The 14,227-nt window shown below is 33.9% G+C and overlaps 2 long non-coding RNA genes across 2 annotated transcripts; both read right to left on the bottom strand.

The window, feature by feature from the left end:
• Positions 1-1,535: 1,535 nt before the first annotated feature.
• Positions 1,536-4,767, bottom strand: LOC112751163 (uncharacterized). The gene is made up of 4 exons (XR_003176246.3): positions 3,730-4,767; positions 3,532-3,646; positions 3,310-3,438; positions 1,536-1,785 (listed from the first exon to the last, which is right to left on the bottom strand). It is a non-coding gene; the product is annotated as an uncharacterized lncRNA (long non-coding RNA).
• A 3,462-nt stretch (positions 4,768-8,229) lies between these two features.
• On the bottom strand, positions 8,230-11,461 carry LOC112751164 (uncharacterized). The gene is made up of 4 exons (XR_003176247.3): positions 10,424-11,461; positions 10,226-10,340; positions 10,004-10,132; positions 8,230-8,479 (listed from the first exon to the last, which is right to left on the bottom strand). It is a non-coding gene; the product is annotated as an uncharacterized lncRNA (long non-coding RNA).
• Positions 11,462-14,227: the final 2,766 nt, after the last annotated feature.

The raw sequence follows: 14,227 nt of genomic DNA on the forward strand, positions 1-14,227 counted from the left end.
ATCAGCTCATGGAAGAAAGAATCTTTAAATCAAGGGAATTTGAGCAAGAACTCACTAGGCATGGATTATCAAACGAGTTTTCAATTGGTCCAAAGGAATACAAAACGCGTCAGGAAAAACAACTTAATCAATAGAAAATTCTCAAGAAAGAATCTTTAACTAAAGAAAGACAAATAAAAGGACAAATGGCGCATTAGATGGAAACAAATTAAAGTCGACTCGGATGAGAACAAGATTCACAAGAAATGGAAAACTAAGACTAATGGTGACGTTAAAAGAAATAAAAGAGTAGTTAAAAACAGAACTAAATATGACATTCACAGAAATAAAAAGTTTAAGAAAGAAATTGATCCATTCATGAGAATAAAGACATGAGTCCAACATTGTTTTTTGTAAGAACAACAATTGCATAAATAATATAGTATGTTAAACCAAATTCGAATAAAAAAAATAAATTAGGTGAAGCTTACCAAACAAAACCAACTGGAAAGAGACAAAAACCTTTCTTTGAAAAATATCTAAATATATAGTCAAATCAGGATATTCGTAAAAACTGTAATAAAATTGTTAGAAAATCAAATTATATTTAAAGTATATATACATTTCTATAAATCAATGAAGGAACAGGCGAGGTATTGGAAACAACTAGTTTTAAACTGTATAAGAAACTTTCAACGTTTATATAAAGAAGTACATATCAAATTAAAAGCGGTTGTATATTTCAAATTAAAAACGGTTTTGTTAAGATTTAAAGAATGACTGTAATTATTATCAAATAAGAGGAAAACTAAATTACAATTTATTTACAAAGGACTCGAAATATGAACTTAAAAAGGAGTCCTGCATCAAAATAGATTCAAATGTATATATAAAAAAATACATAATTTAAAAAGAAGTGCCTAAATAAAGAAGGTAAATACACCAAGAGTTTTAAACAGGCATATGCAGTTAGGATCAAACAAAAGCGTACGTGAACGAGAGAGTAGGATTGAAAGATAATCTGTTCATTTTCCAAGAAAAGTATCGCAGACAAGAACTTTAGAGCATACCAAGCAGGAATAAGATACGTGATATTCGCAGAGTTCAAGACACCTAACCGAGTAACCTCAAGAATTAACTCCTAACGTTCCCAAAACCCGCGATTCGCATTACCTATAACTCGCATATTGTCTATCATAACCCATTAGTACTTACATATACATAATTCACTAGTGTTAAGCTGGCCAAACTTAATACCAGGAATTATGCAATGCAAGATTAATGGTATTTATCAATAGACCGTCATGTACTTAAAGGTCTATTCTCGTTATCCAAACAAGACCTACTACATGACTGACTCTCAGAGTATGCAATTGAAGCATAATCAGTCTATTCCTCAGGCTCTACAGGAAAGACCGCTCTGATACCATAATGTAACACCTTCACTATTAGAAGTCACGCTTCCGGCTGCGCTACTCTGATAGCAAGAAGTATTACGACTACTTTAAATATTAGATATTAAAATAGGAGCATGTGACTCAACGCCGTATCGCTGATTTCTTCGAAAATCGAAAACTATTTTATCTTAAAAAAAATACAAGCAGGCATAGATTCATATACAAGACTCCTTACATAATATCTCATAATATAATAAACATATAAAACATACAACTCCTATCCCTCTTACAAATTTGTAATAACAAAGACGAGGGAAAACAAAATAATCTAATTAATACAACAACATATAACCCAAACGCGGTATAACTTCTCTTAATGCTTCTTCATCCGGTTCCTGAAAAGGTAAAGCTGTAGGGGGGTGAGAACCTAACCACACGGTCTCACCATGAAATTTCAAAGTTGTCATAAGAAGATATTTAATAAGAAAACTGTTTTCAAGCTCAGTGATTATCATTGCCTTATGAATCGTTTAAAAAAAAGTAGGTAATCGTTCAAAACCTTTTCAAAGAAACGTTTAATCTATCAAAAATCCAAAATCTTTCCTTTCTTATAAGAAAAATCTCAATCAGAAACCAACCACGCAATCAAACAATACAATCAATAATTTAGCACCAAAGTTTATTCTCAAATGTAGCACGCCAAGACAAACACATGCAAGGCAGACAAGGAAAGCACAAGTAGGTAGCAGTTACAGCAAATAGTTCAAGTAGCAGTTAAGAACAGTTTAGCAATTAGGCAAACCAAAACAAGTTCAAACCCAAGCAAAGCATACAAATGCATATGATGCATGCCTGTCCTATGGCTGATGAGGCTCATCTGTCGGTTATCCAGCCAACCCGACAAGTCTGAATTGTCCTTAGACTGTCCCCCGACGTGCATCCCCAAGAGTCTATGCATAGTTTTTCCCAAATAATCAATATTGCTCAATGGGGGTAACATTCCCGGGAATTTATATAGTGCCCGGTCACACTTACGTCGTAGGGTCAACAGAGTATCGAGTTTTCAACCTGGTACACGTGGTGGCAAGCCACGGCACTTAATCCAGGGAACCTCGTATCTCAGATATTTCAAATTCATAAGCCACATAAATAATTCATTCATCATTCATCAATATCTAAGCCATTCTCAATCTCATCATCATTCGTCAATCCATATCCCATTTCCAAATTCATTCAAAAATCATATTTCAAATCAATCCTCATCATCCTTCTTTCTGTTAATCAACAATCTCAATTCAAAACATAATTCTTTCTTTTTTAAATAAATCAATCCGAAACAAATAACGTTTAAGAACTAAATCTTTTTAAACAATTACTTCAAACAAAACTTCCAATTTTATAAAATTTCGGCAGCATCTCCTCTAAAATTCGGATTCTGCCACCCTGTTCGGGTCCCAACCAAACCAAACCAAACACCTGTTAATCAGTCAAATCACTTCCAACAACCATTATCACAACAATAGTACTCAACCCAAAGAAATTACAAAATCCAGAATTCAGTCAACCAATCCTATAAATCACAATTAAAACCGACTTCAACCAACAGCATCAATCAATAGTTAAGAATTCTCGGTCTTCTCAAATAGTTTCAAACCAAACCATTCTTTCAAACACTTTTTGAATCATTTCCAAAATAGCAAATCATTCTCAATAAATAACCCGTTTTCAAATATCAAGTCTTTTCCAAGTTTATTTTAAAATCAAATTCCAATATCAAATCGGGTTTAATATCAAATCAAACTAATGATCTCATTCAACTAAAACAACTCAATTCAATTCATAAGACTCACGAAATCACAAAAATGTATTTTACGCGCTAATATCGATTTATAACAACCCTGTAATATAAAATAGATTTAAGAAAAACCCCTACCTCAACTAGCTGAATTCACACAGGTTAAACATAGTAACTCCCTTCCCTTTCTGTTTTATGGCAGCAGCAATGATTCCAATGTGACTGAACCGGTGGGGAGCAGCACCCATTTTAATTTTTCAAACAATCCTTAGCAGAATTAAAACAGAGACATACGCGGTCATAATTAAAAGATCATAGCAGAGGAATAAAATGGCAGCAAAGCAAGGATAGAGGAGTTACATATTCAGTGGAAAAGGGCAGTTCTAATTCGAAGACAAGAACAGAGGAGGCTGTGGTGAATCCTTCTGGTGGCAGCTTGGACGGCGGCAGAGAAACTCTGTGGTGACCGTATAACCTGGCACAGACAACCTCAGCGACAATTCTCACGGTAAAGGTAAACTTAACGAATAAAGAAGCTGAAGCAGGGTTAGGGCTTACCAACAGACACAGGCTTGGAAGGCGGTTTCCGCCGTCGACAGCGGCGGCGAGGAGCTCCGGCAACACAGCAGCCGCGCGGGCAGGACAACGGCGAGCCCAGCAACGCGGCGGCGACGGCAGCTCCGCGACAGTTTCCCTCGCGCGTTCTCTCTTCACGCTTCCAGTGGCGGTGGCAACGACAGGTTCAGCGGCGGAGACCCGACGAAGCTGGCGGCGACGGGCTTCCCCTCGGTGACAGCAGCAAGTTCGATAGTGATGCGGACTCCAATGACAACGACGAACCCAGCTTCGACGGCGGCAGCTTCCTCGCGAGCTCCCTCTCTCTCTCTCCTCGCGTTCGCCTCTTTCTCTCTCCTCCCTTGGTGACGACAACAGCGACTGGCGGTGGGCTGGAGACGGCTGGGTGGTGACGCAACGGGGTATGAACGGCGGCGAGCCCAAGGCCGGTGATGGCGATGTAGCTCCTCCCTCTACCCTTCTCCCTCACCGATCTCTCCTCCCCTCTGCTCTCCTGTTCTCTCTTTCCCCCTTTCTTTCTTTCTTTCTTTTTTTTCATTTCTTTCTTGGTTAGTAGCTGAGGTTAGGCTTGGCTGAAGGGTTTGGGGGGTGTGACGGTGGTGACTAAGGGTTAGGGTGATATTTTGGGGATTTAGGGTTTTGGTAAAAATTAGGTATAAAGATAATTTGGTAATTTTAATAAAATTAGAGCATAAGATATTAATATTGAAAAACTAATTTAATCTCTAAAGTTACTTTAAAATATTATTTGTAGTATAAAAAATACTAATTGATTTTCAATAAATTACTCTAATTGAAAATTCATGATAGTATAATTAATTTCTCTTTATCTTTAACTTAAAGTATTAAATGATATAAATTAAATTATCTAAAATCAAATCTTATAAAATTCTTATTATTTCATAACCACTAATTTTATAATTTAAATATAGAAAATAATCAATAATTATAAAATTAGACAAAATTCTAATTTAAATAGCCAAACCTCATTATTTTTAAATTTCTAGAACTTTAAATCATAGATAGGAAAATAATCCTTAGGAATAGAGTTTAGACAAAAACCTTAATTTATTTTAAATCCAATTAATTGCCTTTAATTATTTTTTAATAAAAATAATTTCTGAAATTAAAACTATAAATAAATATATATAATTTGAGATTAGTTCAAAATAGGACTTTTCAAAAGTCTAGGGTCTTACATCCTACCCACCTTATAAAAATTTTCGTCCTCGAAAATTGATACAAAATGAAAGAGATTTTCATATTACTTCACTCTTGAACTTATTTAAAGAAATGGAAACAAGTCCTCAATATATATATACAAATAGTTTCAAATACCAGGATTTTCATATGACATAAAAATATAAAGGATATAAGTATGATGTGAAACAGAAGTTACCAGATAGGCTTGATGCACAAGATGATATGTTTCAAACATGTGATGGTAGAGCAATGCGGCAAAAGGTTATAACACAAGCTGGGGTTAAAATGATGTGCTTAACGTTTACATACTGATCTTATATCAACTTTAGAGATTCAATTATTCAAACTTCAACATAATTTATCTCCACCATTCTTAACCGTACTTCATTGAGCAACTCATCCGAAGGTTTTCAACATTGTTAAACACTTTGCAATCCTTACTACTGGTTATAAGTCCCACATCAACAAAACTCTTTCACGTAAAACAAGGTTTCACAACTCCCTGTGATGTCGTACACTTATGAGTTTCACCTTTTGCATTCACCAAACGTGTCCTAAAGAACTAATGTGTCGTTTACTAAGTCTAATGGTCACACAAAATGCCAAAACTAATCTCGAGTATACTCAGAAGAATAGTAGACCATAGAAAAGGAAGAAAAACGACAAGGACCGTGTTTGTGAGAATTTTGAAAGAATTGCTGAAATAAAGAGTGCTGGAAAGAGAGTCAACTAATATCTTTAAGGATAACTCTTGAATCGAAGGAATTTGATAAGACCAATAAGATGAAAAACAATGCAGTATTTTGAAACGAATTCAAGTTGAGACAAGTAAATATGAGGTTTGCAGAATAAGTATATCCAAACCAAAGACAAAGTTTATAGAACTCAAGAGTATGGTTAAAAATATTTTCAAATGCATTGTTCGTAAAGAATGGAAACTTAAGGGGAAATCATTTCATGTTCTAAAGAGAAAATGGGTAACAAACATCCTTCAAAAGAGTAATAAAAATGTAAATGTGGCATTATTTCAATATAAATTCAAGTGGAAATAGATTACACAAACTTTGTAAATGGAAAGATTAATTTGGCTAAGAGCTAAACTGTATTTTCTCTTCTTCTTCAAGCATGTATGAAAACCACAATCTTGTTGGAAGAAAACTTAACATAAAGTTTTACTAATAAAAGAAAAGATAATGCATTACAGTTGAACAGGTTTAAATCACATACAGAGATTTTCAGAGTATATGGTAAAGGAGTGTAGGCTGAATTGAAAGTGATTTTATTAAAACTTTAATAGACGGTTATATCGCCCCGAATCAAGTTCAAATCATATTAAAGAGAGGCACTACTCAAGTAAGGCAATTCAAAGTCAGGGACAACTCTGCATAAGAATAAATCAAAACTCGTTTAAAAAGGTTTAAAACAAAACTCCAATAATATACTTGAAGTCACAACTTTATAAGGATGTTCAATAATATTAAGATGCGCTAAAAAGGAAACTAATTCATTTTAGGAAAGGAACTTAAATCAAAGGATTTCAATTACAATTCATATAGCATGTCACTCATAGAAACGAAAAGCTTAAAAAGGAACTCAGCAACTTAAAAAGTTGATCCAAAACTTAAATTTCTTTAAAAGAATTCAAAACTTCGTCAAAATGGTCCAAAACAAAATTTTGAGAGTATACTTAGAATAACCACCTCGCAAAAATCATTTAAGAAAATTACGATGCGCTTAAAAGGAAATCAGCTCATGGAAGAAAGAATCTTTAAATCAAGGGAATTTGAGCAAGAACTCACTAGGCATGGATTATCAAACGAGTTTTCAATTGGTCCAAAGGAATACAAAACGCGTCAGGAAAAACAACTTAATCAATAGAAAATTCTCAAGAAAGAATCTTTAACTAAAGAAAGACAAATAAAAGGACAAATGGCGCATTAGATGGAAACAAATTAAAGTCGACTCGGATGAGAACAAGATTCACAAGAAATGGAAAACTAAGACTAATGGTGACGTTAAAAGAAATAAAAGAGTAGTTAAAAACAGAACTAAATATGACATTCACAGAAATAAAAAGTTTAAGAAAGAAATTGATCCATTCATGAGAATAAAGACATGAGTCCAACATTGTTTTTTGTAAGAACAACAATTGCATAAATAATATAGTATGTTAAACCAAATTCGAATAAAAAAAATAAATTAGGTGAAGCTTACCAAACAAAACCAACTGGAAAGAGACAAAAACCTTTCTTTGAAAAATATCTAAATATATAGTCAAATCAGGATATTCGTAAAAACTGTAATAAAATTGTTAGAAAATCAAATTATATTTAAAGTATATATACATTTCTATAAATCAATGAAGGAACAGGCGAGGTATTGGAAACAACTAGTTTTAAACTGTATAAGAAACTTTCAACGTTTATATAAAGAAGTACATATCAAATTAAAAGCGGTTGTATATTTCAAATTAAAAACGGTTTTGTTAAGATTTAAAGAATGACTGTAATTATTATCAAATAAGAGGAAAACTAAATTACAATTTATTTACAAAGGACTCGAAATATGAACTTAAAAAGGAGTCCTGCATCAAAATAGATTCAAATGTATATATAAAAAAATACATAATTTAAAAAGAAGTGCCTAAATAAAGAAGGTAAATACACCAAGAGTTTTAAACAGGCATATGCAGTTAGGATCAAACAAAAGCGTACGTGAACGAGAGAGTAGGATTGAAAGATAATCTGTTCATTTTCCAAGAAAAGTATCGCAGACAAGAACTTTAGAGCATACCAAGCAGGAATAAGATACGTGATATTCGCAGAGTTCAAGACACCTAACCGAGTAACCTCAAGAATTAACTCCTAACGTTCCCAAAACCCGCGATTCGCATTACCTATAACTCGCATATTGTCTATCATAACCCATTAGTACTTACATATACATAATTCACTAGTGTTAAGCTGGCCAAACTTAATACCAGGAATTATGCAATGCAAGATTAATGGTATTTATCAATAGACCGTCATGTACTTAAAGGTCTATTCTCGTTATCCAAACAAGACCTACTACATGACTGACTCTCAGAGTATGCAATTGAAGCATAATCAGTCTATTCCTCAGGCTCTACAGGAAAGACCGCTCTGATACCATAATGTAACACCTTCACTATTAGAAGTCACGCTTCCGGCTGCGCTACTCTGATAGCAAGAAGTATTACGACTACTTTAAATATTAGATATTAAAATAGGAGCATGTGACTCAACGCCGTATCGCTGATTTCTTCGAAAATCGAAAACTATTTTATCTTAAAAAAAATACAAGCAGGCATAGATTCATATACAAGACTCCTTACATAATATCTCATAATATAATAAACATATAAAACATACAACTCCTATCCCTCTTACAAATTTGTAATAACAAAGACGAGGGAAAACAAAATAATCTAATTAATACAACAACATATAACCCAAACGCGGTATAACTTCTCTTAATGCTTCTTCATCCGGTTCCTGAAAAGGTAAAGCTGTAGGGGGGTGAGAACCTAACCACACGGTCTCACCATGAAATTTCAAAGTTGTCATAAGAAGATATTTAATAAGAAAACTGTTTTCAAGCTCAGTGATTATCATTGCCTTATGAATCGTTTAAAAAAAAGTAGGTAATCGTTCAAAACCTTTTCAAAGAAACGTTTAATCTATCAAAAATCCAAAATCTTTCCTTTCTTATAAGAAAAATCTCAATCAGAAACCAACCACGCAATCAAACAATACAATCAATAATTTAGCACCAAAGTTTATTCTCAAATGTAGCACGCCAAGACAAACACATGCAAGGCAGACAAGGAAAGCACAAGTAGGTAGCAGTTACAGCAAATAGTTCAAGTAGCAGTTAAGAACAGTTTAGCAATTAGGCAAACCAAAACAAGTTCAAACCCAAGCAAAGCATACAAATGCATATGATGCATGCCTGTCCTATGGCTGATGAGGCTCATCTGTCGGTTATCCAGCCAACCCGACAAGTCTGAATTGTCCTTAGACTGTCCCCCGACGTGCATCCCCAAGAGTCTATGCATAGTTTTTCCCAAATAATCAATATTGCTCAATGGGGGTAACATTCCCGGGAATTTATATAGTGCCCGGTCACACTTACGTCGTAGGGTCAACAGAGTATCGAGTTTTCAACCTGGTACACGTGGTGGCAAGCCACGGCACTTAATCCAGGGAACCTCGTATCTCAGATATTTCAAATTCATAAGCCACATAAATAATTCATTCATCATTCATCAATATCTAAGCCATTCTCAATCTCATCATCATTCGTCAATCCATATCCCATTTCCAAATTCATTCAAAAATCATATTTCAAATCAATCCTCATCATCCTTCTTTCTGTTAATCAACAATCTCAATTCAAAACATAATTCTTTCTTTTTTAAATAAATCAATCCGAAACAAATAACGTTTAAGAACTAAATCTTTTTAAACAATTACTTCAAACAAAACTTCCAATTTTATAAAATTTCGGCAGCATCTCCTCTAAAATTCGGATTCTGCCACCCTGTTCGGGTCCCAACCAAACCAAACCAAACACCTGTTAATCAGTCAAATCACTTCCAACAACCATTATCACAACAATAGTACTCAACCCAAAGAAATTACAAAATTCAGAATTCAGTCAACCAATCCTATAAATCACAATTAAAACCGACTTCAACCAACAGCATCAATCAATAGTTAAGAATTCTCGGTCTTCTCAAATAGTTTCAAACCAAACCATTCTTTCAAACACTTTTTGAATCATTTCCAAAATAGCAAATCATTCTCAATAAATAACCCGTTTTCAAATATCAAGTCTTTTCCAAGTTTATTTTAAAATCAAATTCCAATATCAAATCGGGTTTAATATCAAATCAAACTAATGATCTCATTCAACTAAAACAACTCAATTCAATTCATAAGACTCACGAAATCACAAAAATGTATTTTACGCGCTAATATCGATTTATAACAACCCTGTAATATAAAATAGATTTAAGAAAAACCCCTACCTCAACTAGCTGAATTCACACAGGTTAAACATAGTAACTCCCTTCCCTTTCTGTTTTATGGCAGCAGCAATGATTCCAATGTGACTGAACCGGTGGGGAGCAGCACCCATTTTAATTTTTCAAACAATCCTTAGCAGAATTAAAACAGAGACATACGCGGTCATAATTAAAAGATCATAGCAGAGGAATAAAATGGCAGCAAAGCAAGGATAGAGGAGTTACATATTCAGTGGAAAAGGGCAGTTCTAATTCGAAGACAAGAACAGAGGAGGCTGTGGTGAATCCTTCTGGTGGCAGCTTGGACGGCGGCAGAGAAACTCTGTGGTGACCGTATAACCTGGCACAGACAACCTCAGCGACAATTCTCACGGTAAAGGTAAACTTAACGAATAAAGAAGCTGAAGCAGGGTTAGGGCTTACCAACAGACACAGGCTTGGAAGGCGGTTTCCGCCGTCGACAGCGGCGGCGAGGAGCTCCGGCAACACAGCAGCCGCGCGGGCAGGACAACGGCGAGCCCAGCAACGCGGCGGCGACGGCAGCTCCGCGACAGTTTCCCTCGCGCGTTCTCTCTTCACGCTTCCAGTGGCGGTGGCAACGACAGGTTCAGCGGCGGAGACCCGACGAAGCTGGCGGCGACGGGCTTCCCCTCGGTGACAGCAGCAAGTTCGATAGTGATGCGGACTCCAATGACAACGACGAACCCAGCTTCGACGGCGGCAGCTTCCTCGCGAGCTCCCTCTCTCTCTCTCCTCGCGTTCGCCTCTTTCTCTCTCCTCCCTTGGTGACGACAACAGCGACTGGCGGTGGGCTGGAGACGGCTGGGTGGTGACGCAACGGGGTATGAACGGCGGCGAGCCCAAGGCCGGTGATGGCGATGTAGCTCCTCCCTCTACCCTTCTCCCTCACCGATCTCTCCTCCCCTCTGCTCTCCTGTTCTCTCTTTCCCCCTTTCTTTCTTTCTTTCTTTTTTTTCATTTCTTTCTTGGTTAGTAGCTGAGGTTAGGCTTGGCTGAAGGGTTTGGGGGGTGTGACGGTGGTGACTAAGGGTTAGGGTGATATTTTGGGGATTTAGGGTTTTGGTAAAAATTAGGTATAAAGATAATTTGGTAATTTTAATAAAATTAGAGCATAAGATATTAATATTGAAAAACTAATTTAATCTCTAAAGTTACTTTAAAATATTATTTGTAGTATAAAAAATACTAATTGATTTTCAATAAATTACTCTAATTGAAAATTCATGATAGTATAATTAATTTCTCTTTATCTTTAACTTAAAGTATTAAATGATATAAATTAAATTATCTAAAATCAAATCTTATAAAATTCTTATTATTTCATAACCACTAATTTTATAATTTAAATATAGAAAATAATCAATAATTATAAAATTAGACAAAATTCTAATTTAAATAGCCAAACCTCATTATTTTTAAATTTCTAGAACTTTAAATCATAGATAGGAAAATAATCCTTAGGAATAGAGTTTAGACAAAAACCTTAATTTATTTTAAATCCAATTAATTGCCTTTAATTATTTTTTAATAAAAATAATTTCTGAAATTAAAACTATAAATAAATATATATAATTTGAGATTAGTTCAAAATAGGACTTTTCAAAAGTCTAGGGTCTTACATCCTACCCACCTTATAAAAATTTTCGTCCTCGAAAATTGATACAAAATGAAAGAGATTTTCATATTACTTCACTCTTGAACTTATTTAAAGAAATGGAAACAAGTCCTCAATATATATATACAAATAGTTTCAAATACCAGGATTTTCATATGACATAAAAATATAAAGGATATAAGTATGATGTGAAACAGAAGTTACCAGATAGGCTTGATGCACAAGATGATATGTTTCAAACATGTGATGGTAGAGCAATGCGGCAAAAGGTTATAACACAAGCTGGGGTTAAAATGATGTGCTTAACGTTTACATACTGATCTTATATCAACTTTAGAGATTCAATTATTCAAACTTCAACATAATTTATCTCCACCATTCTTAACCGTACTTCATTGAGCAACTCATCCGAAGGTTTTCAACATTGTTAAACACTTTGCAATCCTTACTACTGGTTATAAGTCCCACATCAACAAAACTCTTTCACGTAAAACAAGGTTTCACAACTCCCTGTGATGTCGTACACTTATGAGTTTCACCTTTTGCATTCACCAAACGTGTCCTAAAGAACTAATGTGTCGTTTACTAAGTCTAATGGTCACACAAAATGCCAAAACTAATCTCGAGTATACTCAGAAGAATAGTAGACCATAGAAAAGGAAGAAAAACGACAAGGACCGTGTTTGTGAGAATTTTGAAAGAATTGCTGAAATAAAGAGTGCTGGAAAGAGAGTCAACTAATATCTTTAAGGATAACTCTTGAATCGAAGGAATTTGATAAGACCAATAAGATGAAAAACAATGCAGTATTTTGAAACGAATTCAAGTTGAGACAAGTAAATATGAGGTTTGCAGAATAAGTATATCCAAACCAAAGACAAAGTTTATAGAACTCAAGAGTATGGTTAAAAATATTTTCAAATGCATTGTTCGTAAAGAATGGAAACTTAAGGGGAAATCATTTCATGTTCTAAAGAGAAAATGGGTAACAAACATCCTTCAAAAGAGTAATAAAAATGTAAATGTGGCATTATTTCAATATAAATTCAAGTGGAAATAGATTACACAAACTTTGTAAATGGAAAGATTAATTTGGCTAAGAGCTAAACTGTATTTTCTCTTCTTCTTCAAGCATGTATGAAAACCACAATCTTGTTGGAAGAAAACTTAACATAAAGTTTTACTAATAAAAGAAAAGATAATGCATTACAGTTGAACAGGTTTAAATCACATACAGAGATTTTCAGAGTATATGGTAAAGGAGTGTAGGCTGAATTGAAAGTGATTTTATTAAAACTTTAATAGACGGTTATATCGCCCCGAATCAAGTTCAAATCATATTAAAGAGAGGCACTACTCAAGTAAGGCAATTCAAAGTCAGGGACAACTCTGCATAAGAATAAATCAAAACTCGTTTAAAAAGGTTTAAAACAAAACTCCAATAATATACTTGAAGTCACAACTTTATAAGGATGTTCAATAATATTAAGATGCGCTAAAAAGGAAACTAATTCATTTTAGGAAAGGAACTTAAATCAAAGGATTTCAATTACAATTCATATAGCATGTCACTCATAGAAACGAAAAGCTTAAAAAGGAACTCAGCAACTTAAAAAGTTGATCCAAAACTTAAATTTCTTTAAAAGAATTCAAAACTTCGTCAAAATGGTCCAAAACAAAATTTTGAGAGTATACTTAGAATAACCACCTCGCAAAAATCATTTAAGAAAATTACGATGCGCTTAAAAGGAAATCAGCTCATGGAAGAAAGAATCTTTAAATCAAGGGAATTTGAGCAAGAACTCACTAGGCATGGATTATCAAACGAGTTTTCAATTGGTCCAAAGGAATACAAAACGCGTCAGGAAAAACAACTTAATCAATAGAAAATTCTCAAGAAAGAATCTTTAACTAAAGAAAGACAAATAAAAGGACAAATGGCGCATTAGATGGAAACAAATTAAAGTCGACTCGGATGAGAACAAGATTCACAAGAAATGGAAAACTAAGACTAATGGTGACGTTAAAAGAAATAAAAGAGTAGTTAAAAACAGAACTAAATATGACATTCACAGAAATAAAAAGTTTAAGAAAGAAATTGATCCATTCATGAGAATAAAGACATGAGTCCAACATTGTTTTTTGTAAGAACAACAATTGCATAAATAATATAGTATGTTAAACCAAATTCGAATAAAAAAAATAAATTAGGTGAAGCTTACCAAACAAAACCAACTGGAAAGAGACAAAAACCTTTCTTTGAAAAATATCTAAATATATAGTCAAATCAGGATATTCGTAAAAACTGTAATAAAATTGTTAGAAAATCAAATTATATTTAAAGTATATATACATTTCTATAAATCAATGAAGGAACAGGCGAGGTATTGGAAACAACTAGTTTTAAACTGTATAAGAAACTTTCAACGTTTATATAAAGAAGTACATATCAAATTAAAAGCGGTTGTATATTTCAAATTAAAAACGGTTTTGTTAAGATTTAAAGAATGACTGTAATTATTATCAAATAAGAGGAAAACTAAATTACAATTTATTTACAAAGGACTCGAAATATGAACTTAAAAAGGAGT

Source organism: Arachis hypogaea, chromosome 15 (assembly GCF_003086295.3).
Source record: "Arachis hypogaea cultivar Tifrunner chromosome 15, arahy.Tifrunner.gnm2.J5K5, whole genome shotgun sequence".
In the NCBI taxonomy this organism is placed as follows: Eukaryota; Viridiplantae; Streptophyta; class Magnoliopsida; order Fabales; family Fabaceae; genus Arachis; species Arachis hypogaea.